Source organism: Phasianus colchicus, chromosome 5 (assembly GCF_987193195.1).
Source record: "Phasianus colchicus chromosome 5, bPhaCol1.hap1.1, whole genome shotgun sequence".
Classification (NCBI taxonomy): Eukaryota; Metazoa; Chordata; class Aves; order Galliformes; family Phasianidae; genus Phasianus; species Phasianus colchicus.
The window spans coordinates 6,562,687-6,586,959 of NC_143440.1; the positions used below are offsets into that span (position 1 = coordinate 6,562,687).

Below are 24,273 nucleotides of genomic sequence, written 5' to 3' on the forward strand. Positions count from 1 at the left end.
CTGCATTCATGAGGAGAAAAGGATTTTTCCCTTATCAGTATACATTGCCATTGGAGTTTCAAAGAAAAAGAAGAGGAAAAAAATTGACAGTTCTAGAATACTACAGGAAAACTTGTAAATTATTCTGTGCTAAAATGTGATTTTTTTGAGGAGCAGTATGAACTTTTATTTAAGCTAGAAGTTAAGGATGTCTACATTTTAAAAAGTGAAATACAGAAAGAATAATGGTGAAAAATTCATGTGTTCCTAACTAATTATTTCCTTTTGGTTATTCATCCGCTGAAAATCATCCTGAGATTTGTTAAAACCTCACCATAAGTATGCATGTTTCATTATGGAGCTCACCCAGCTCTGAGCTCAAAAAGCTGACCCATTTTCTCATTTTTCTTCATTTTCCTCCCTGCAGTTTTACCAACTTATCTACACAGTTTCTTCTTAAATTATTCCTGAGAGCATACAGAACTTAAAACCAGGATATAATCCCTGAAATTTGATGGTTCCAGCACTGTGCCAAATAGCCTGAAAGGCACTTCTGAGAAAAGAAGCAATCCATAAAAACAGATGAATCTCATATCAGAAAGAGGAAAATCACCAGCCTAGGTGATTTTCCATCTCTTTCTATCTATTGTTAGGCAAGAAAATCATGTAGTGAAGTGTTTCAGTGAAATAAAAAATATATATATAAATCTTATTTTAGTACTGGTTATTGTTGCCTGCTAGAATTACACAGGAATATAGTTTATTCAGTTTGTTGTTTGCCCTTATTCTTTCTTGTTCTTAAAGGCTACATGTCTCCTAATAAGATATATAGTAACAGTTGCACAGATAAAGCAGGACTGGACACAAGAAACATATTTACTCTAAAGGCATTAGCTCAATGATACTGCTGTCAGTATCGACAGTGAACAACAAAAATGCCATATTTTGTGTCTTAAAATTTGCTAGTATTTGAGAACTAGCTTATGTAGCATCACTTTGAATTCCACTATGTAGTAATGGGGTTTTTATGATAATAATAAAGCACTAGGTTCCACAGCTCATCTTCAGAAGAGATTGAACTGCGGTATCAGCTGAACAAGATTCAACTATATTGCAAACCTAGAAGTTGGTCCAATGCTTTTTGATCCAAAACTCTATCTCTGTAGTACCATTCATTTCTATGGATAAGCACTAAGAATTGCCAAGGCACTTCCATGGCAATGAAACATGTTATGAATTCTTTACTTCTATTGGGTACAGGCTACTTGCACAAGTAATTCCTGTAACTTGAACTACTAGTGTGATTTCAATGTGAAAGACATTCAGAGTTGAATTATTGCCGGTATGGATGCAACATGACTGTGACTGTTCCTCCCTCTCACAGCACTCATCTGGAGAGCTCAAAACCTACAGACCAGTATGTTGCTGATGCTCAGCAAAACTGCACGTTTTCCAAATTTTCACAAGGCTGTCAGATTGATGGGAAGTTTTCTGCTTTGGCTCGGCTGTGGCCAAAGAAAGCCTTCCTATTTTAAAAAGTGACTGGCTGTTTTGTAAGAAGACTTTTAACTAACAGGAATGTCACTTTCCTGAAGGAAGTCTGGTCTTTGTAGCTTCTGGGAGAAGTAGGAATTGAACCTTGAAAGTCATTATATGTTGCTGTAAAGAAGGGATGGAACCCACTCAGGAATTTGCTCTGAGAGACCTGCTCCAGTGCCATAGTGCTTCTCCTTTCCATTAAAATAAAATTATTTGGTAGACATTCATTAACAGAAACCTTTGATCAGTGCAATTATCTCTAGGCAATTTTTTTTTTCCTTTCACATTAAATTATGAACAAAATATGAACAAAATATCAATTCAGCAACTGCTCCTTCAACCTCATTTAAAAACTGTACCTAATACATGCAACAGAATGCTGACAGAGTAATCTTCTTTCTTAAATCCTCTTTCTGTCATTGATTTGTCACAGGTTTGTTTCCATCAGCCATATAACCAAGGTGAACCCTTACTTCAAAAATTTATTTTAAGTGACCTATTTCTCTCTCTTTTTTTTTTTTCCTTCAGTGAAGTAATGAATGTTACATAAGGGACAAACTCGGCCTAGTGCTCCTTGTACTACTTGATACATGTCAAAGTAATGATGATTAAATAAGCATATGAAAAAAAATATCCAAGCAGCTTGTCACTGAAGCCTTCCAAATCCTTCAAGCCAACCTTATTATTTTAAGATTTGTCATCTTATGCTACCTGATAAAAGAGAAAGAAACAAGAATATTGCACAGTGCTGGGAGGTTGGTAAGGTTTCAGAAAGTAAATTCCAAGTGCCAGCATATACAGAGAAGGGAAGAGCTGCTCTCAGTTCGGGCTTTCCAGGGACTAGTCTTTCTTCAAAAGAAAAACAAGTTGTTGTTTTGTGAGCCTCTTTCTCACAACAAAGTACAAAAAGGATATAATTTCAAAGAAAACTTAGACCATTTCCTCTTTTTTTGTTAGAAATTTAAGTTGCAGCACTTCACTTACATGCATGGAATCAGAGTTGGCTTAAGTATGCATGTCTCTGAATTACCTGTATCTTGAGTGCATTTATTCATCGAAATCATAGAGTCATCTAGGTTAGAAAAGAACTTCACAGTCACCAAGACCAACCATCGACTGACCTGATCACAATTCCAAATCTTTTGCATGCTACAAATTCACACTGGTAGTTTTTCTTCAATACTTAGAAATGTGCACTTGCATTCAAAGCTCATGTTGTGGTATTTTTCTCAAAATTGATTTTCAAGGTTATTGGATTTATTTGAAAGTGATACATTACATATATGTTCATTTCATTGAATGTTTAGATAAAAAAGGTGCATGGACTTGATGACCTTTAAGGTCTTTTCCAACCTGAGGTATTCTATGATTCTATGAACTTTTGTTCAATGCTTTTGATTTCAATCTTGTGGCATGATCTAAGAGATGATTCAATTTAAAATATTTCTAAAGATGTTTCATATAATAATAGAATGGCTTGGGTTGCAGAGGACTGCAAGAATCATGAAGCTCCAACCCCTCTGCCACAGGCAGGGCCACCAGCCTCCACATTTAATACTAGACCAGGCTGCCCAGGGCCCCATCCAACCTGACCTTGAACACCTCCAGGGATGGACTGGGCATCCACAACCTCTCTGGGCAGCCTGACCCATTGTTTAATTATCCTAGTTATGAAAAAGCCTTCCCTATGTCCAGCTGAAATTTCCCTTGTGGCAAACCATGACTGTAGTTTCTAGGCCTGTGGAATACATCTTCCATGTATTGTATTACGAACTTCTGGGTAAAAAAAGGCAACAAGTCTGATTGATAAGTGTTAATGACACTATAAAACTGTTAGTCATTTTTCCCCAGTCACACCCCTCAAAGCTTCCTTATGTTATTTATGTCAATGAGGAGCTTTAGGTTTCAGTGGCAGTGAGATACGGGCTATTTTCTGCTTCCATTTCTACCACAGATTGAAGAGGAAAAAAAAACAATTTTTTTTTTTTTTTTTTTTTCAGGCCAAATAAACACATGTCCACAAACAGATTTTTCTCTCTTTAAAGTCTACCATGTAAGTCTGACATTTACAAGAAAAATGAGTCACAAATGCACATTTTCTGAAATGACCAATATTTATACATCCTTCAGAATGTCTGCTTCTTTTAATGTATTCACTGACAAACTTAGTTCAGAGAGTAATTCTGAGAATTCTGTGCCCTGTTCTTTTGCAGTTTCAATTGTCTCTGTACATAAAATACGAGCCATGGCTGCTGTTAGAACAAACCAGTGGAAGCTCCCCAGAGCAGTGGACCAGCTCTGCGTCTGACTGAAATAAAAACAAATCCAGGAATTGAAGGAAAAGTAATCAGATTATGAGCAATTTGTGACATCCAGACCTGTAGAAGGTGAGTCCGAAATAAAAGCACTTTCAGAACTTATGTTAACCATGCTTATGCAGGTAAAATTATCTTAAATTTCCAACTGCTTCTCATAAAAATGTTGTAAACTAAACAGTGAGAAGGAAGAACTCCAAAAGGTGGTTTTATTGTCTAGCTTAGAACATAAAGATCTAAAGCATCTGGGTTATTGTGTCCTGGCCTGCTCTGCTCTGGTGTCAGAGCTGGCTTCAATATTGCAGAATTTTAGAATTTTTCTAAAACATACAGAAAATGAATGAAAAAGATGGAGTAAATATTTGTATTTGTATCTAATATGTATTTATCATTTGACTGTAGAAAGACTATGAAGATAGTTCCCTGAAGGGAAAGTCTATATATTATTTAAAGAAAGAAAAGAGCAAGCTTCAAGGATGTTTTGCTATGAATTCTTCAAAATAAATGATTCTTGTATGATTCTGGAGACTAGAAAAGTTTGTATCTCTAAGAATGTACTGCAATCCTATGTTATTTTAGAACACAGATTTTCACATAGCTTCACCATCAGTGCTGTCTCTGTCTTTTTTCAGTAGTTTTGATCAGAAATACTTCATGAGTTTTTGTGTGTTTTAAGTTCAGACTCTTCTTTTTGGCTGGATGCATTGCTTGCGGCATTCAGAGTGTAGCTGTCCTTTGATCTGTGTGCTCATGCATAGACACCTCTTATCTTTGCCTAACGCTAATTTACAAACTTCCATTTGTACAGCTGAATATCTTAGAAGAAGATAAAGAAGCACATGCAGAGGTGCCAAAGACGAGAAAGGCAGCTTGAATTCTGTCTAGGAAGCAGCAAAATGTACTATTGTAAGTCCCTCTGCAATCACCTATGCCAAAACAGCCATTGATAGAAGACAGGAAAAGGCCAAGTGAGTCCTCACAGAGCTCTGAGACAGAGACGTAAGAAAACACACAGAAATCTTTATCAAAAGGTTTCTATGAAGATATTTTCTATCTTCATGTTATATATTCTCTTCCAGAATGATGTATGCTGAATGAAGAACATGTCCTGCAGTTCATATTTTTCAGAGGTTTTCAGAGGTACTAAAAATTGTATTAGCCCTGCTAATACAGAACCTTCTCAGAATTTTCAGATGATTTCCCGAATTTCTCACCACCATTGTAGTCCTTTCTTAATAGCAAAATGTCACAGAGTTGGAGCTGAACCTCCTTGAACAGAGGTTAAATTGAACTTGGTTGCACTTATCCATGTGTTAATCTCATCATAGAAGAAACAATAAATCAAGTCAGGTATGATTATAATCAGCAGTACTTCTAACAAATCACACCAGCTACAAAAATCCCAGAACATAAATGAGGGGGAAAGTCTTTTCTCCTTTGAGCTATAAATTCAGAATACTTGGCTTCTTACACAAAAGCAGGTCTATGAGTTGCTCAGTTCAAAGCTGTGTACTCTGGCAGGGCAGAAGTGGTCATCGGCTCTTCTCTGTCTTTATTGAAGCTCCCAGTGGGAGCAAACCATTGACATTATCACTTTGCACATGACTTTTCACATTTATAATCCTGGAGCCAATTTCTTGGAATTGTGTCCTGCTTTGAAATGTTGACTTCGAAGTCTTGTTCTGTAAGAACACATACATAAGCTTTTATTTTAAATGATCAGAAAATGTCTTGCTCAAACACTTGCACTTTTTCTACCTTAAAATATCTTTTTAAGTTGAAATAATAATGAAAAACAAACCAAAAAAACAGTTTTCAAGAGGCCTCATGGAACTTAAAATGAAATGTTGACATGCTCACCCTCCTAAAACAGAATACACAACTCATGCAATGAAAATGAGAAGAATTTCCTGAGAAACCTCTGTGAAACTGGGAACACATCTCTGCCAGTTGTGTAGATTACCAGCTATTGATTTGAAAGGTAGCAGGGAGTTCTCAAGAGCAAGGCTGAAGTTGTTTGAAAACACTGCTCCTATTGCAACTGACATCTGGATGAAATGTTGCACACACAATCTTTCTTCGCCATCCTGTGTATCAGCCAATATAGAACAAGCTGTCAAAACGTCAAAGAAGCAAAAATAACCACGAGAATTCAATATGAGTACATTTTAATGGCTTCTGCTAATATCACTTGACATTCAGGATTATTATTTAAACTTATTATGATGTGAAATTCAGTACTATACATGGAACAATAATTCAGCTCCACCACCATCCTAGCTAAGGGTTCAGTTCTCAGCAGGCAGCAGTGACAGTATTCTGCAGCTTAGTGCAGCGTGGGCTGCTCATAACATAGCAGTACTCCCTCCTCTCCTGTGAGGTGCTGATCAGTTCTGTTTTGATGCTGGCATGGTTAATGGCAGACCATCAATTACAAACAGTTTTGCTGTCTGTTGGTGTGCACTGCCTTTGGAAGTGGACATTTCCAAGTGTGGGGGAACTCCCGGCTGCGGGCACATATTTAGTGGTATCAGCTGTGTGCAAGTGCAATGACCTGAGAAGGAGGGAGTTCTGAAACCCTGTTATTTTGTCAGAGGACAAATCTTTTGGTAGAGAAGGGATGGTCTAATTGCAATTGCCTTATTTTGTTTTTTCTGTGTGCATATATATGTATTTTTTACTTATATATATGTTACATACATATATTCTAATTTACAAATCTGAACTCATAGAGGTGACTGAATGCATTTTCCACTTCTTTTCCACTCATAAGAAATGAATGAAGTCTTATCTAGTGGGAACAGGTTTGCAAAAAATTCAAGAGCAAAAGCCCAGAGATCTTGTGAAAGAATTAAACTGTTTCACAGTTACAGTGTTATTCAATCTACAGCAAGTAGAACCCTATCATTTTGGACATGTGCACTCAAATGCACACGACATATGTTAAGTACAAGTCTGAAGATGCTCTGGGCCATTTGAGCCATTACAAATTCTTTTCTTTATTTCAGGACCTTTGAGACTGGGTACTTCTGTAGGAGCTCCTTCCTATTGAGTAGTGCATGGAGAAAATCAATCTCCATTTTTAGATTCTTGCTTCCATGAGCAATAATTAATCATGTTAAACTAGTGGTATAAAAATAGATCGTGTTTAAAACAGATTCTTAATTTCCCTGCAGGTCTGTTTCTATTTTTTTTTCAGTGAATTTAACTCAATTTCATGTCAGTGGAAATTCCTTTCAGAAACTGGTGTGGTCACTTCCCCATAAGAACAGATAAAGATTTGAAGAATTGTATAGCTTTTGCTGTGCAGCTTTTGCTATTGAGTACTTTTATTTCTCTGTGCACGCAGTCTGCCTCCTGTGAGATCCAAGCCATTTCTATTCAGCAATGCAAATGGTTTATCTGAGCTGGACTTTAGCATTTATCCCATCTAGGTCTTTGAGGTTCTTGAACACAATGAAATTTCAGATGTTGCTAGACACTCAAATTTAAGTTTTATCTGGCATTAAAACAGTTGCTTCTTCATAATTCAGATCTGCAATAGCAATTTTGGGGAATATATAGAAATAGGTATTTTGGTTTATGATCACGTGGCTGGATTATTTCTGGATGAGACTGTATTAATTATGGTAGCATACATGACAGGTGTGAAATTTTTTCTCTTTTCAATCTTGTTGATTCATCCCAATTCATTCTTTAATATTCAGTAGTAGGTGACAGAAGGCTCTCTGAAAGACCACCTCTGCCTTTTTTCATCCTTCAAAGTTCAGCTCTGTAGGAAATCCATCCTCTCTCTTCCCCTTTCCTCATTTACATTTTCATGAAGAGTGATGGGCAGTGCTAAGCCAGATGTTAGTCTGATACCATTACTGAGTTGGCTGGGAAGGGTTTTCTGCTGCCATACCAAGCAATTTTCCAGTGGCTGTAGGACCAGAAGGCTTCACCAGCATTCTATGAGGGTGAAGAGGATCCTACAGACTACAAAAACTCCTACGAGATGTTACTGTTTTCTTTTCCAGAGTAAGGGAAATGTATGCACATATACATAGATATATACATATATACATCATCAACAAACATTATCAGATTTTTGTAACAACTAATTTCAAACTCTTAATCTATAAAAAACATTGAATCTATCCCTTAGTCTAATGTGGTTAAGAGATTTTTCTCTATGAGGTCTACTGGTCAATGTTAGGAAAACTGAGCATGCTCCAATAAGCTTGCTCAATCATCTTTATCCCCAAAAGAAACACAGTCCTGAGCTCTCTTTATCTGAAAAAAAAAGGGGGAGAGTGTGGGGTCTCTCAAAATGCTGGGGGACACAGCCTTGCTTGAAGAGCAGATGAAGTCTAGAGAAGGTCTGTCTACCATTTTGATCATGTTCTGATCTTGTGTGCTGATTGCTGGATTTACAATTATTGTTCTTGTGTTTGTTTAAATTGGAAAGTTGGAAATATTTCAAGTAAATATCTATTGCATAATATTTTTTTCTTTCTTTATGCATATTTTTATTCACTGATTGAATTGTGACATAAAAAAATAGAGCAGATAGGCTGAATTAAGGACTAATAGTTTTTTATGTCCTCGTGTTAAAATGATGTCATCAAAATCGTCTTTGATTTTCTTAATAACCACTAATTCTTTCTGCTGTCTGTGGCATATACTGAAACCATACACTTAAGAGGTACTCACTGCATTTTCAACATAAAAATGAAAACGTTATTGATTATAAAATTCCATTCTGAAATCTCCAGTTGTATTTACTTCATAAATAATACTAAGTCAGGGCTACACCAAGTCTTTCTCTGAAGAACTAGACATGACCAGCTCCTGTAGTCAAGGAGCACAAGTCTGACTTTAGAACACACTCCCACTTCTTGCAATACTGGAGATTCTGTTCAGAGAACAGCCAAAGTTAAAATGAAGCAACAAATGTGTTACAGCTACATTTTGTATGACAGATGAACAACACTGATTTCCCCACAGTGACTTTCATAAAAATCATCTGTAAATAGATGGAGCTGCATGGAATAGAAATGTTTAAAGTTGTTATTTAAATCCAGTAAAATATTTTACTGGAAAGACGATGAGGAGGCAGTTCAGGTTTAACTCTATGCCCTCCCAGCTAAGATAAATATAGAAGGCTTAAAAAATACCAAGAAATGTAAGTAATCACAGTAAACAGTCAAGAGAACTCATTGGTAAGAGGCCAGCAGATGAAACCATCAAGTCTCCAGAAGTCTGAAAAAGCTGAATGGATGTTTTCACTCAGATTCAATGATGGAGAAGTTCAGGGGAAAAAAGACAGTCATGCAGAGCTATTATCTTCCCAAAGCTCTGAGATGAACCACTGCAAAGAGATGGTCAAGATGATGGTAGGAAAGATGAGTATTGTTTTGGTAAAGAAATACATTTTCAGGCTGCTCAAATAACTTATCAGAGAGAGGGACACAGTAAAAAACGCTAACCTTTTGAACTGTTGCTACTATAATTATTATCATTATCTATTAATGAAAGAAAAAAAAAAAACAGGAAAAAAAAGGAAACAAATCCACCCTATCTAATCTAGCTTTCAGGATTCTTTGATAATGATTAGTCAGAGACAGGGTTTTTTTTTTATTTCACTTGATGTAAGCCCTGTCCACCCCTAGATATTTCTGCTCGCACATAAAAAGGTTATTATTTCTGTCATGTTTTATATTGGCTGTATGATAATGCTTTATATACCAGTCCAGCAGTGCGCTCCGTGTGGCTTGGATTTTATGGAGAGCTGCAAGCTCTGAAATCACACAGATTAGCAAATGCTTTCAACTCCCAGTCTGGACTCCAGTGCAAATTACAGACCTTCTTAGTAATTTATATCATTTAACTGCTACATTTAGAGAATGACAGAAAAAAAAAAAAACAAACCAATGCGTTTCTGCATTTGTACTTGCACTTACTTCAAGAAATTTTCAGGAGGAATATAAATCATGTGCTAAATGATGTGACTTAGCAAAGAGCTTATACCAGTGGCAGAATTTTCAAGTGTTGAGAACTGCTCTCAGTTCTTTGTCGTATTTGTGGGAGGCAACTTATTGTTTTGGCATAAGTAATAGAATGCTGTAGCAAAAGGACATATCTCAGAACTCTTGATACAAGATATACCTGGCTGTCTAGGCCAATGACCTGACTCTGATTAAAGCATTTTAACAGGTGTGTTGTAAATGCTACCTTTCTTTATTTTTTCCATATCCTTATACTCTTATAATTACAAATAGTCATGAACACTGAATAATTGTCTAGATTCGTTTGAGTTCTCAGCCTCATTAACAGGTTGCCTAGAGAGGTTGTGGGTGCCCCATCCCTGGAGACATTCAAGGTTGAGTTGGATCAGACTCTGAGCACCCTGATAGAGCTGTAGGTGTCCCTGTCCATTGCAGGGGAGTTGGACCAGATGGCCTTTAAGGGTCTCTTCCAACTCTATACATTCTATGATTATATGAATCAAGTGCTAGAAAGCAAAACAGTCTCGTTTCTTTAAATCTTTCACTTAAATTTCTTTATGATATTAAACAATTTCCTGAAGACTGAGTAGAGTGATGTATATAACCTGCTATTATTCTTCATATAACTTAAGGAAGAAAAAAATTTTCAATTATCACTGAGAGATGCACAGACAATAGATCTAAGTTACTAAGAAACACTTTGAATTTAAAGATTGATGGAACAAACTCAATACAAAATAGGGGAATTCAAATGTAACCCTATTGAAATTTCACCCCTGCTATGTCTCCAACTCCTGTAGTTTTTAACACAGCACAATGCACACATTTCATTTCTATTTCAGAGTGATACTGACTCCAGGGTTTTGTGATAAAACTTCTTTAGTAATTGTTGGCACTTGAAAAACTTTGCAATTTAAATGGGAAATTTGCTGTCTCTCTAAAAATAAGAACGACTGTAGTAGCAGTACAATCTTGCTCATCAGTATTTTATAATCATTCAGCATTCAGATACTAAAATTAAAAGAAAACAACAATAAAGAAAGAAAACACATCCCAGTTTCCGTATTCATTTAGCTGTCTAAGGAGAGCAGATGTGCCAGTAATGGCAGTGCTTGCTACACGATAATAAGTATTAGCAGCTCATAAAGAGCTAAATGTCACTGCCAAAGAGTTGTCATCTAATTTCTTTTTTTCTCCAGTCAATTCACTAATTCTAAGTGAATATTGTAGTTTGGCCAGATCCAGAACTTATTTGAACTGCAGTTTATCTGCCCAGACTCTCCTGGCAGGTGACCAGGCTTTATGCAAGTGCTCACTACCACCATAACATGCCAAGTGCAGAAAGGGTGTAGTGGTCATCTCCCATATTTTCCTTCCTTAAGGAGAGAAAATAACCTGAAAATGGCCTGAAATTGCCATGTTAGGTATATTTGTCAGAAGAAGTCGCTATGGGCAGTTGTACAGTAGTCACAAAACGGCTTGTAGAAGCTCCTCAGATGCCATCATTCCTTGAGATCATGTTTCTGTTCTGCATTTGGGTACATGAGGACAAACATAAAAGCAAAGAGGAGACACCGATCTCCAGTGTGTACCCTAGGAGTGCAGGCTTCCAGTATAGGCTCTGGGGTAGGGATCCTACAGACTGAAAGCCTCTCTAAAGGACATCTAAGAAAGAAGATGGGGAGAGCCATGTACATTAGACCCCATTACCCAGAGGTCTTGGGACTGGTTCTCTTTAACACCTTTATCAATGACATCGATGATGGAATCAAGTGCACCCTCAGCAACTTTGCTGACGACACCAAGCTGAGTGGTGCGGTTGACACGGTGGAAGGAAGGGATGCCATTCAGAAGGACCTTGAGAGGCTAGAAAGGTGGGCCCGGGTGAACCTGATGAGGTTCAACACGGCAAAGTGCAGAGTTTTGCACTTGGGCCGGAGGAATCCCAGGCATCCCTACAGACTGGAAGGAGCGGGCCTTGAGAGCAGCCCTGTGGAGAAGGACCTGGGGGTCTTTGTAGATGAAAAACTTAATATGAGCCAGCAGTGTGCCCTTGCAGCTTGGAAGGCAAATGGTATCCTGGGCTCCATCAAAAGAGGGGTGGCCAGCAGGGACAGGGAGGTGATTGTTTCCCTCTACTCTGCTCTTGTGAGGCCCCATCTGGAGTACTGCGTCCAAGTGTGGAGCCCCCAGTACAAAAAAGACAGGGAGCTGCTGGAGAGGGTCCAGAGGAGGGCCACAAAGATGATCAGGGGACTGGAGCACCTCCCCTATGAAGACAGGCTGAGGGAGCTGGGCTTGTTCAGCCTGGAGAAAAGAAAGGCTGTGGGGTGACCTCACTGCAGCATTTCAATACTTAAAGGGAGCCTACAGAGGGGAGGGGAATCAACTCTTGGAAAGGGTAGATAACTGCAGGACGAGGGGAAATGGTTTTAAGTTAAGGAAGGGGAGATTTAGGTTGGATGTCAGAGGGAAATTCTGTACAGAGAGAGTGGTGAGGTGCTGGAACTGGCTGCCCAGAGAGGTTGTGGATGCCCCATCCCTGTAAGTGTTCAAGGCCAGATTGGATGGGGCCCTGGGCAGCCTGGGCTGGTATTAACTGGGGAGGTTGGTGGCCCTGCATGTAGCAGGGGGGTTGGAGTTTCATGATCCTTGAGGTCCCTTCCAACCCTGGCCATTCTGTGATTCTGTGATTATCCCATTGGGAACTGTCTTCTAGAGCATAAGGTAAATCTGAACAAAAATCTCAGAACTATACTTAGTGCTTTTTTACGTGATTAGCTTTCTCACTGTGCCAGTGAAAGGTCAGTTGCCTTGGCTGTCTTTCCAGAATTGCTTTCTTCTTGTCAAAAACAAAGGTTTATTGGCTTTTTTCCAACAATCAGACTTATAGATATGAGTGCAATCTTGAATACCAATATTTATTGATGATTTTCTTCATCCTTAGAGTTGGTGAATTTTTATTTATTTATTTAATTAATTAATTTTTAGAGGGTGTTCTGGTTCATTCTGCTACGAAACATCTTGAGGAAAAATCATACAATATGTAAAAGTTTATCTATTCCTGCTCTGTATCAAAAAGATTCATTGATATAATCACTTATTTTGAGCAAGAGTGACATGATTTTTTTTTTTTTACTTTCAATGCTGCCAAATTTTCAATAAAAAAGGAAGTTCTGCAGCCTTTTTCTATTCATAAATAATATGAAGATAAGAGTAATACTGTTGCTGTGCCTATTTCCTGTTTCTTTGGAGCTACTGCTTAGTTATTTTCCTAGATTTCCTTTACAGTTAATCGAGATAAACTTATGTTTCCATGCCATAAATTATCATATTTCTAAAGCAGATAATTAATTCAAGCCAGGTTTATCATATTTTATTTTTAAAAGACTATGAAAAAGATAAATTCAGATACCATTGTCCTTAAAAGTTATCTGAGGGCACAGCTAGCCCTTAGAGTCAAGTTGCATACCCAGCCTGTAAATCTATTCTCAAAGACAAATGAGACAATGTTTCCTTCCCTTTCACATGAATTCTGTCATTATATGCAAAAATAAAAAAACAGCTTTTCCATTTATTGATGCTGAGATGCATACTATTTCTTGTTTCTGTGAGAATTGATACGCTCCAGGAAATAAGTGAAATAATTTCATTCCTGGAAAGTATTTGAAGAAATAACAGAAAAGGTGTGATTCATTCAAAATTAGGATAGGAAATCAATAAAGTTTTCTTTAATAAAGGAAGCCAGTTCATTTGTATTACCTCAGGTGAAACAAACTAATTGTAGTGAAATATAGAAGACTTTTCTCCAGTAATAGATACTTCTGCTTGAAAAAGAAAGTACAAAGATGGTCCAAGTGGCCAGGTCTTTAACCACCACCACATCTGGATTTCAACTCAGTAGTAGCTGAAGGCTAATGCATTATAGGCATTTAATGAATATACTGCTACCTTAATCTTGTTTTTTTTTTTTTTTTTTCTGTTCTTAAATGGTAAAAACTAAAGAATAGAATATCTGTCCTGTCATTATTAACCTGATTTTAATCAGGATTTTTTTAATTTATTGTAATTGGACTGATATTTAAAATCTAGATTGTATGTCACTCAAATGCATACCTGAAATATATAAAATAGATGTTCATAGCATCCAGACTAAATATATGGTATTTCCATATACAAGCTATTCCATTTATAACAGTTCAGTGTTTGTTCCTTTTCCTTTGGGTCACTGTTGACACTAACAAATACTGTCAATAGTAAGGCAATTTCAGTGGGATCAAACATTGGGAAATAGCTACCTACACAGCTATAAAACTTTTTTGTTTCTTGATGCCAAGATAGCACAGAAAATATTCGAAGGAACTATAAAACATATTTTTAAGTAGATATAGTGGAAAAAGCACATGTTTGTTAATGGAATACAAACAAAATGTTGTGAGCCTTTAACAAGAAAACCTTCATATTTCCACTATGTATCATTAGTACACTTTACCTAAATTACAGCTTTCAAGCACTTGTTCTATTCTTCAAAAAAACATGTATAATATTTTCTTCTTCTTTTAAATGCATTGTATACAAGATAGCTAGGAATCAAATTAACCTACAAATAGCTGAGTGAAAGGCATAACATTCCAATTTTCATTTGTTAGAGTGCATTTGGAATGATCTTATTCATCTGTCAAATGTTTCTTGAAATGAAGAATAAAACTGGACAAGGTAAGTAACATAATTTGACAGTTTATTTTTCAAAAATTCATTATATAAAGAAAAGCTTTCTCTGTTGTACCAGCAATTTCAACTTACTCATTAGATTTAAAATATGTTTAAGAATATTATACTATACTATTATACCAGTATCACACCCCTGGAGCTGAATGACTCTATTTTCCAATGAAATAAGTTTAGAAAATTTCCATTTTGCTGAGCAGAAATTCTCATCGCCAAAGTCCTGTTTAAACTCTCTCTGTACAGCACGTAAGCCACTTCCTAGCTGTAAGAATGAAGTGCCTTCAGTGCAAAGCTCACATTTCAGAGCACTGACGATCCAAGTGAAAACGCCTTTAAATTCAGTAGCCAGAGAATGCTATCTTAGATTTAAGTCCTAGACAATGGTCAGAAAAGTGGCAGGTTCTATACACTAATTAACTTTTGCGATTATTGTGTTAACTTCAAGAAAAATTTAGAGTATTAAAATTGAACTGGTATCCTTCCAGTGTAGCTATGGAAAAGTCTAAAAAAACCCAAACAAATTATCCCTAGAAATCACCCCTATTGATCTTCCATCACTGCATTTAGCGATTCGAGGAAGAAGTACAAGTGAATAACAGTCCTATTCTTTTTTTCTTTGCTTTTATTAACTCTTGTAATGTTTATTTTTTTCTTGGGCAGAAGCTGAGAAATGGCTATGAAATCAAATTATACTGAGCTAAATAAGTGCAATAGCCTCTGCAAGACTTTTTAAGATAGGAATTTATCCCTATAGAAGTCACATTTAATTGTTTCCAAGTTCACACTGCATCATTTTTATTGAAGCTAAAATGGCATGAAGTTTTAACTACATTGCTTTTTCAGGTTCATCTGTAATTAACCCTGAATACAATACTTATGACCACTGTGCAGAATGGTTACTCAAAGCTTGATCTCCTTAACCCTAAAGTCAAGCCAAAATTCCTGCTATCTTTATATGACATAGTATCAAATTTCAATGCTCAGACAAAATTTCTTTGAATTCAATAAGATACTATGTGGCTTTTCAGGCCACATCTATGTTGGCAAGTAGAAAAGCACGATAGGAAGAGAATTCCAGAGTGAAACAATTGGTGCTGATAACTCAAAATCAACTGAATTTCTCTAAATTCTGCAGACTAACTGTGCACATCAGAGGCTTTGGCAGCTGGTGTGCATCAGTGAGGTTGTGGCACATCCTCCACTTGAGTCTTCCTCAGTGAAGTTTGAGGTGGCCCTAATGCAAACAAATACTTCACAAGGGGAACAAACAGAGGTGCTTCAGAAGTGCACTCCAGAGCTGAAGTGATGGTGTGGAAGATGCGAGTGGGGTGCACCAGGGGATCAGTGTCAAACTCAGTACATTATACTGTCATGGTTGACTGGCACGTTGGAGGATCTTCGCCATAATCTTACTTTAACTTTTCTGTGGATGGAATAATGGCAAAAAGTCAAAAAGTCTAATTGGATCTGTTAGGTACATAACAGCTGTGGTTGTGTTGTGAATTCTTTGGGGTAAAAACCTAAGTTCAGATGGATTTTAGTCCTAAAAGCAGGGGAACATATAGCAAGTTGATATACAGTGATAATAGGATAAACAGGCCCACAGCAATAACTCAGGGAATCCTATCCCCTGATTGCATATATTACAGCAGACACTGAGTAGGAGAATTTTGTGTTGTGTTTTTTTTGTGGTTGTTGTTTGGTTGGTTGGTTAGTTGATTTTTCTGTTTTTGATAGCTAGTTCTAGGCATATGGAAGTGTGATAAGATAATCAGGACACTGAAAATTTTGTTTTTCTATAACAACAAATTGTTTGATATATTGCCAGGTGATATCCACTAGATAAAGTTATACATTCATTTTCTTTGCAAATAATAGGAACGGTGCATGTGTGTCTGATTTATCACTCATCACCAGTAACACCTGAACAAAGCATCAGACCATACAGACAATTTAGAAAGTATTTTGAGATAATGAAAGAATCATAGAATTGCTCAGGTTGGAAAAGACCTTCAGGATCATCTAGTCCAACAGCAAAATAATGTGCTGTAATAAAAAAGATACAAGATCAAGATGACTTGTACCTTCTTCTATTTTGATAACTTTAAAAATAAATAAATAAAAAACAACATTTTCTCTGAATTCTGAATGAGATTAAAAAAATGCAAAACCTTGGAAACTGGCTGGAATGATAAAATAACTCTTCGGACAATTGTTTTCTTACTTTCCTGGTTCTGGTTATCTTTGCAGCAAATTTCAGCCTGAGACTGACTGCTGAATGTCTCCAGATCAATTCAGATCTATAGATCTGTCTATGGATAAAACAACAGTAGTGTGACTTTGCATTCTGGGAACTCATCATAATTCAGCAGTACTTAATATAGTGATTTTGATTTTAACCAGCTGTACCAGTAGGGAAAGTTGCTGATTATAAAAGCAAGACTCTTTAGCTGGCCACAGACAGGAAGCTCATGACATTCTTAACTACTGATCCTAAATTGAAAGTTGTTAATATTATCATTAATCAAAAATGTCAATATCTACTATTTGATTCTTTCTTTTAGTTCTTATTTATGATTCATATTTTCATCATATCATCTCTTGCTGTTCCCTTTGGGTGCCTTTCCTGAAAGTTCACCATAAAATTAAATGTTTTTCACCCATTAAGTGCTTCAGTCAATTAAAAATTGGTCTGTTCCATTATTAACAACTTCTAATGGCACTAATCCCACAATTTGGTATCACTTATCTGTCATGAGAAATGCTGAAGCTGACACGATGAATAAATCTTTATTTTCAGTTGTAGCAAATGAAAGCAATATCAGAACAATGTACCGTGGCACCAAGTCTAATCTTTGGCTTAGCTGTCTGTCTCTCAACAATCTTTAAAGCAGCAACAAATTTCTTCCCTGTTGAATGACTAACACTCAGCTCCTGCAGAGAAAATGTATGCTCTGGGGCAAATCTGCAATTATTTATTACACTTCAAGATACAAATATACAAAAAATATACAAAAAACTCTTTTTTTCTTTTTTTTTTTTTTCCCTCTATGTCTACTACTCAACATTTATAGAAATTGGAGCTTCTCATACTGCGATTTTTTTATTAATATATTTTTTTTTAGGCAACAGTGACTCACATTAGTTTCATAATTGTAAGAAATACAACAAAATTATTCAAAACTACTGTCTAAATAACTGGGATTTCCTTTACATTTTATTGAAGAAAACCAATTCATATACTGAACTGATTCTGACACTGATTCTGTTTCCATTGTAAACAGTTCTTTTGAAAGAGCTTGTATCTGGGGTTAGTTTGACAAAGACTGCTAGTCCTTTGTCTTCTTTTTCTACAGTAAATCCTGATTACAGAAGCTGATAGCAAATTGAAGATACCTCCCTGCCATAGACCTACATGACAAAGTATATGAAGCCTATTGTTTATACTGATAAATTGGTGAACTCTTGTGTGCATGCAACCACAATACTTTGCACTAGTTTCAGTATATTGGAACCAATTCAAGCAAAGTAAAAAAAGTAACTTTTTTTTTTTCCTTATATGACAAGGATGTTTATTCTGCTTATTCTGCACTATGGTATGGGCCATGTTTCTGCCGATCCACAGAAATTTCATGGAATGCTGTTTTAAAAGAAGGATATTCCATGCTATGGTACCTGACTTCATTTGTCATCAGGCAATGGCTGTGTACCAGGGCACTTCACAAGACTACTTTTCATAGAATGGCCAAGGTTGGAAAAGACCTCCAAGTTCATCCAGTGCAATCTATCACCAATATCTCCCCACTGTCCCTTAGGACAACATCTAAATGTTTCTTAAACACCTCCAGGCACTGTGACTCAACCACCTCCCTGGCTGCCCGTTCTAGCTCCTGATCAATATTTTAGATAATTTTTTTCTAATATCCTACCTGAGATGAAGTCTCCCCAGTAGGCTCTCCCTTTATTTGAATAAAAAAAGACTAAAGACTCTTCTGTCTCTTTTTGGGATAAAGATGATGGAGCAAGTGCACTGGAGCAGAAATTTTCCTAACAATAGAGTAATTTAATTTTAATGGTCAAATCAAATCCAACTTCAGAGAGGACAGATAATTCCTTTGATGAATGCAGATGATTTCTGATGGATTTGTTCTAAGAGCAGAGTTTTGGAAGAATACAAAACTGCAAGGCATTAATCTGCCTTCTGTTCTGCTATAAATGAACACCTCAGGCGGTTTGCCTCAGACTTAGAAAAATGGTACATTAGGCTCAAAGGTAAAAATACTGTCTTCTAAAAGAGACGTTTCATTTATGAGGTTGACTACAATAAAACATAAATGTTAAAATTAGAAATGTAAGTATCTTATGCATTGCTACATCTGGGATCTAATAAGAATAAGCTCTTCCCCATAATAAAGCTGTTTGGCATTAGAGCTCATAAAAATAATATCAATATTTACTAACAGGTAAAAACATACATTCTGTAAATTAAGGCATACTTGCTCTCTTTCTGTAACAAATAGTCTTAAAGATGAAATCTGTAGGCATAATTATCCCTAGCATCAGCTCAATTTTTGGCACAGTCCTCACAGAGATTCTCTGTGGTTGGAATTCATTCATTTTGTTTAATTTAAATGGTGTAAAGTAGACAGAAGAATTAATGCTTTGCTTAATAGAAAAATGAACAGAAAATTTTATAGAACTTAATCTCTTTTATATAATTTGGACACCCGAGTTTTCTCTGCCATTTCAAAAGCCACTCACTCATGGTAAAAACAGCACTGGTTCTCTTTTTAATTTGTTCTTAATGGAGTAATGGAAATATAATTCCTATAGGAATCAATAGAGCTTCTATCACCAGACCTCAGTCAGAGTTGTATTGTGTGACAGGCATTTTTATTAATAAGAATCACCACTCGCTTATGAAAACCACAGCATGTTCTTAAAATAAAAAAGAATGCAGCAGTTCAAGGTAATGGAGCATAAGAAAACCTTTTCTTGAAAGAAATTCATAAGCTGTGGCTGGATAAAAACTATTTCTCTGCTGTGTAATGCCACAAAGTTGTGAAATTGTAAACTCCCCATTTCTGTTATTTTAGCATGTTATTTATTTCATGGAAAGAAGGATGGGAAAATAAAAGGATAATGACTCTAAGTAGTCATTGTGAGTAGAAAATATGAAATGCATTATCTTGAGCTGTGGGTACTACTCAAAATTTCAGTGTATAGGTCAATAAGAAAGGTTATATTTTCAAATGTCTACTATATTTCTGTAGTATGTGGGATATCTGCTGTGCCTATGCTGCTATTACCATACCTCCATCAGAGTGAGCATGGCCAGAAGTGCCTCTTTCAAGCAAGACTGCTTCTCAGATCTCAGAGATGGCACAGTTTCGCACTGTCTGTGCTGCAAATCCTGCAGAAACAGCATGAACAATAACACCTTGTGCTAAGTGCTTTTGAGGAGATTCTTTTGCTTCATTAACTTTTCCTCCATTTACTTTCAACTTAGAAAAATCAGATCACCTGGCTTGCTTTGACCCTTGGGAATACAACTGAAGTCTCACTTAAAGTCCTTAAATTCTTTTTGTGGAACTTAGCCTTGACTTTTAAAATGTCATGGGACTGAGAGTCGACCTAATAATGCATTGATTCTGTCTGGCTTAGTTATTGCAGCAGTAGTTGCAGTGCTGGATCAGAAATCATGCTCCAGAAACTCTGCAGTGGTGGTTTTTCACTTCAAGGTGATATTACTGAGTTCATGGTAGGGAAAAAAAGGTGAGAAAAAATATCATCATTCATTTGAGTTATTATATAATCAAGTATATCTGACTACATTAACACAACTGCGTTTTTGTCAGTGAATGTGTATCTGAGTTTGGATGGCTTAACTCAGGCACTGCAGAATTTAAAGGCATTTTGGTAATGATTCTGGCAGAAAACTGTGTTTACACCAAAACATTTGCTTTACAAGAACTAAAATCTTGAAAATGGTTTGTTCTAACAAGCCTTTTTGTCCTGCAGAGATGTTTTGTCCTGATTCATTTTCCACCCATTTTCTTACAGGAAGAGCAGCTGATGCTGCAGCAGGAAAGAATTTGGACACAAGAAGGTAAATGTTTTGATCTCCATTATGTCTGAGATCTTTGCTTTCTTCAAGTGAAGATGTCACTGTTTATAAGTAGGTAATAGAGACAGGTATCTCTAATGACTGAAGTGCTTGTGGTGTATACACAGTAATGGTGCCTGAGTTAGGCTGAGCTATTGGGCTTTCACCTGAGTGAGAAACTGACAGAGTTGAGGGAGAATACTTTAAGTATCTCCTAAGCCTGTCCACTGTATAGCTCATTGCTGTAGATCCCTCTGTTTCTGAAATTTTAAAGAGAGAGATTTACCGCCCTGATGAAATGCAGTACTTTGCTGAATACAGAAGAGCCACGATATGAGCTGCATGTCTTCGGCCTCTCCTTTTTCAATCCCATTTCAGATCTTGAAATTCTTGCAGAGACTGGGGATTGGAAGCCTGATCCCACAGGAGCAAAGAGTTAAGCTCAGGGTAAAATGCCGAGTGTAAGCATGTCATTAGCTTAATTCACTTCAGTAGATTTGAGCAGATTAATGTAACTCTTCATGTGTTTAAAGTTAATTATGTGCAAAGCACTTTGCAGCATCAGGACTGAAGTGCTGATGAAGTCCCTGATTCTCCTGTGTGTCCAGCACACCAGCATGCTGCCAGCCTGTAGCAAGGCCATCTTCACAGGCTGCTGCATCTACCTCCATATACTACTAGAATAGTAGTGTTTGACAGGTAGGAGATAGCATTGATACCCATTGTTTTTTTTTTTTTCAGAACTACAACTGTGTTGCGTAAGAAATGAATAAGGCCATCCTTCCTTCTTGGTGGTTACTGCATCTGTGTTGTGTTTTTCTTTAAGGAACAACCAAAAAAAACCTCAACTGCTCCTACAACTGCAAGAAGAACCACCAGTTTCAGAACAGAGAAAATTTTAAGACGAGTGTACTTAAAAAAAATAATAAATCAATATTGAACTGTGCATGAACATAGAAACTTTAATGTTATTTAAAGTGTTGGGTATAGATAAGGAACATTACTGAACAGATGTGCTGTGACTAAAATAACACACATATGTCCTGACTCCACTTCTCCTGGCTTGGGCACCATCCCAACTAACATTAGTTGTACTAAGGTACATTGTTGAGTGGGGAAATATTGATAGCAGGTGGAAGGTTGGACTCGATGATCTTGGAGGTCTTTTCCAACCTTGGTGAATCTATGATTCTATTCTATGAATTCAGCTGATGTTTAAGTGTGAGCAGAATTTGATGCATTTATACTAAAGGCAATGAGTATTTGAACTATGTGACACACATTTATAAACGATATATGATTTCCCACCAGTAGCTGTCCTTGATATCAAAAAAAGCAGCAAGATCTGAACAAATACAAGGAATTTTGAACCATGACAATACAATTGGTCTTTAACTATTTTCAACAGAACCTCTTGAGCACAGGTGCATACAGTGTCCTCATACTGAAACAAAGCTGAATTAATTTCTCTGCACTCAGTAGGATTTCATATTAGGTGTAGAGGAGACCGGGAAACAGAATTAGTGTCAAGGTAAACGTGGAGGAAACTCAGCACAGACAATAAGTAAAGGCTTTGAAAGCAAATAACTCTGTAAAGCACTCCTAGTTGAATTGACTACTGCCTCTCTTGAAGATATCCTATAGAAAAAACTGTTTTTTTAGCTTTAAGTAAAGCCTTAGTTACAGCTCACTCCTCTTCTAGACAAGAAACACCTGACTTGCTGTTCCTTGTGTGGATTACTTATTAGCAGAATGGATGAATTAAGGTGTTTTGTTTCTTTTCTTCTGCTCTTGTACTAGGTCACCTGTTCTAGTGCCTATTGTTTGCTCCCTTGCTTCTGATGTGCCACTGTATGAGCAGAACAGTCCTTCTCCAAAAGAACAGCTATAGCCTTCTCGCTTCTTTACAGGTATTTCAAACTTTGTCCTTTTTGATTTGTCAGCAGTGCTGCAAGAGTTCAATCAACAGTGCAAGGCAGAAGAGGCTGAAAGAATTACTGCCTGAGCTCTCTGTGAAAGAGTAACAGAAAGTCTGTTGTTGTTTTTGCCTCCCACTGGACAAGTAAATGCTTTAAATGCACTTTTGTTTTAAGAAAATGTGGTTAGTAGCTACAACTGTGGTGATCTTAAGCGTCGTGATGAAGGCAGTATTCTGTGTGTTACATGGATGTTTTAATTCTCTGTATTTTAAATGCTTTTTTCAAAGAGCACGGGTTGCAGACTGTAGCCAGTATGAGGCATTGCCAGAGCTGGTTTTAATGGCAGATCAAGTCTGAACAAACAAATACTCTTTTAACAGTGGCCCCAAGTAGAGCATGTGGTAGTGACATAACATAGAGGTCATGGGTGAGGCAATTCCGAAATGAAGCCACATCGCAAAGTATGCTCAGAAAGACAGACCTGAAGGCTTGAATTTTTTAATGCTTGTTCATAACAGTGACCTTTGAAAGGAGCTGTGTGCAATCTTATCACGGTAGGTGGTTGTAGCCGTTCAGTGAAATGCTGTTGTACCTATGATGGAGAACATCAAAGGGTTTCTTGCAGCTTTCATGGTCTTTCTAGAGCAGATGTGAGTTTGCAGACAGTCTGTTCAGTTTAATAACCTCAGCACATCTTTCACGCAGTGGTTCCTTGACTGGCTCCTAGCTCCACTCAGCTAATTGAAACCACTACAGTTCAAGAGCACAGCCCTATAGCCTTCATTAAACATCAAGGCTGCTAGCTGAGAATCCGCACCTAGCAGGTATGCTATCCTTAATTGGCATGAGAGCAAATGTATCAAATCTAATCCAGTTCCATTGCATCCAAAATTACAGATGATCAACTCTGAGAAAGCAAATAAAATTTTGGCAAATTGATGTAGACAGAGTAGGCATCAGTGTGTGTGTCTGGATAGGTGTACCGTATTTCTTCGGGGAGTGAAATGTTCGTGTGTTCTAATTTCTCTTCCTCTGGTGATCAGTTGATAGTTATGTTACACCTTATGCAATCATCTAACAGATGATTTTGTACTTCAGTACAACTGTCATTGATTTATCTGGGTAGTTAGGTATGCAGCACAGTCAGAGTTACAACTGCATTATGTGCTGATATCCACGTGGACTGCCTAGCTTTCTGTGTCCATCCCACTTTGTTTTTACTGAGCATCTGATGTCATTTATTTTTCCGTGACAGAAAATAGCTGAGTGTGAAGTCTTAAAATGTTCTTAAATTTAGAGTGTTTCAGGTTTTCTCTGTTATGCTGGTGTGTGTGCATGCTTAGCAAGAAGGAAGAGCTTTGAGACATATATAATCAGTTATTTATTATTCACTGATACTTTGCAAAAAACAAAAACTTAAATCATTAGTAGTGGTAAAAATAATCACTACTGATGTAAAATAGGAACTCATATCAAAAGTGGGACTGCTGCTTTAATAGAGGCTAAAAAGATACCATGCAGGCTTAGCCATAAATATATATGTATGTGTGTATATATATTTAACCAACTGGATATTATGAAACAAATAATTTAAATCCTCAGTTTCTTTGTTATTTTAAAATGTGTATTCCACTTATCTGTATAGAAAATGAATAATGTTTATTAAATATCATTTTAATTATATGAAAATCAGAGCT

General features: G+C 36.8%; 1 long non-coding RNA gene across 5 annotated transcripts in view; it reads left to right on the top strand.

Annotated features, from left to right (window-relative positions):
• The window catches only part of LOC116237899 (uncharacterized), a 64,475-nt gene extending 42,707 nt beyond the window's left edge, over positions 1-21,768 (top strand). For 2 of the 5 annotated variants that reach the window (XR_016467228.1, XR_016467229.1), the window contains exons 5-8: positions 3,732-3,905; positions 4,642-4,739; positions 20,615-20,660; positions 21,399-21,768. This is a non-coding gene — a long non-coding RNA (uncharacterized LOC116237899). Of the gene's footprint in view, positions 1-3,731; positions 3,906-4,641; positions 4,802-4,912; positions 5,229-14,472; positions 14,540-20,614; positions 20,661-21,398 lie in introns of those variants that run through there. The other 3 variants (XR_016467226.1, XR_016467225.1, XR_016467227.1) reach the window with 3 other exon arrangements.
• The last annotated feature ends 2,505 nt before the right edge of the window (positions 21,769-24,273 follow it).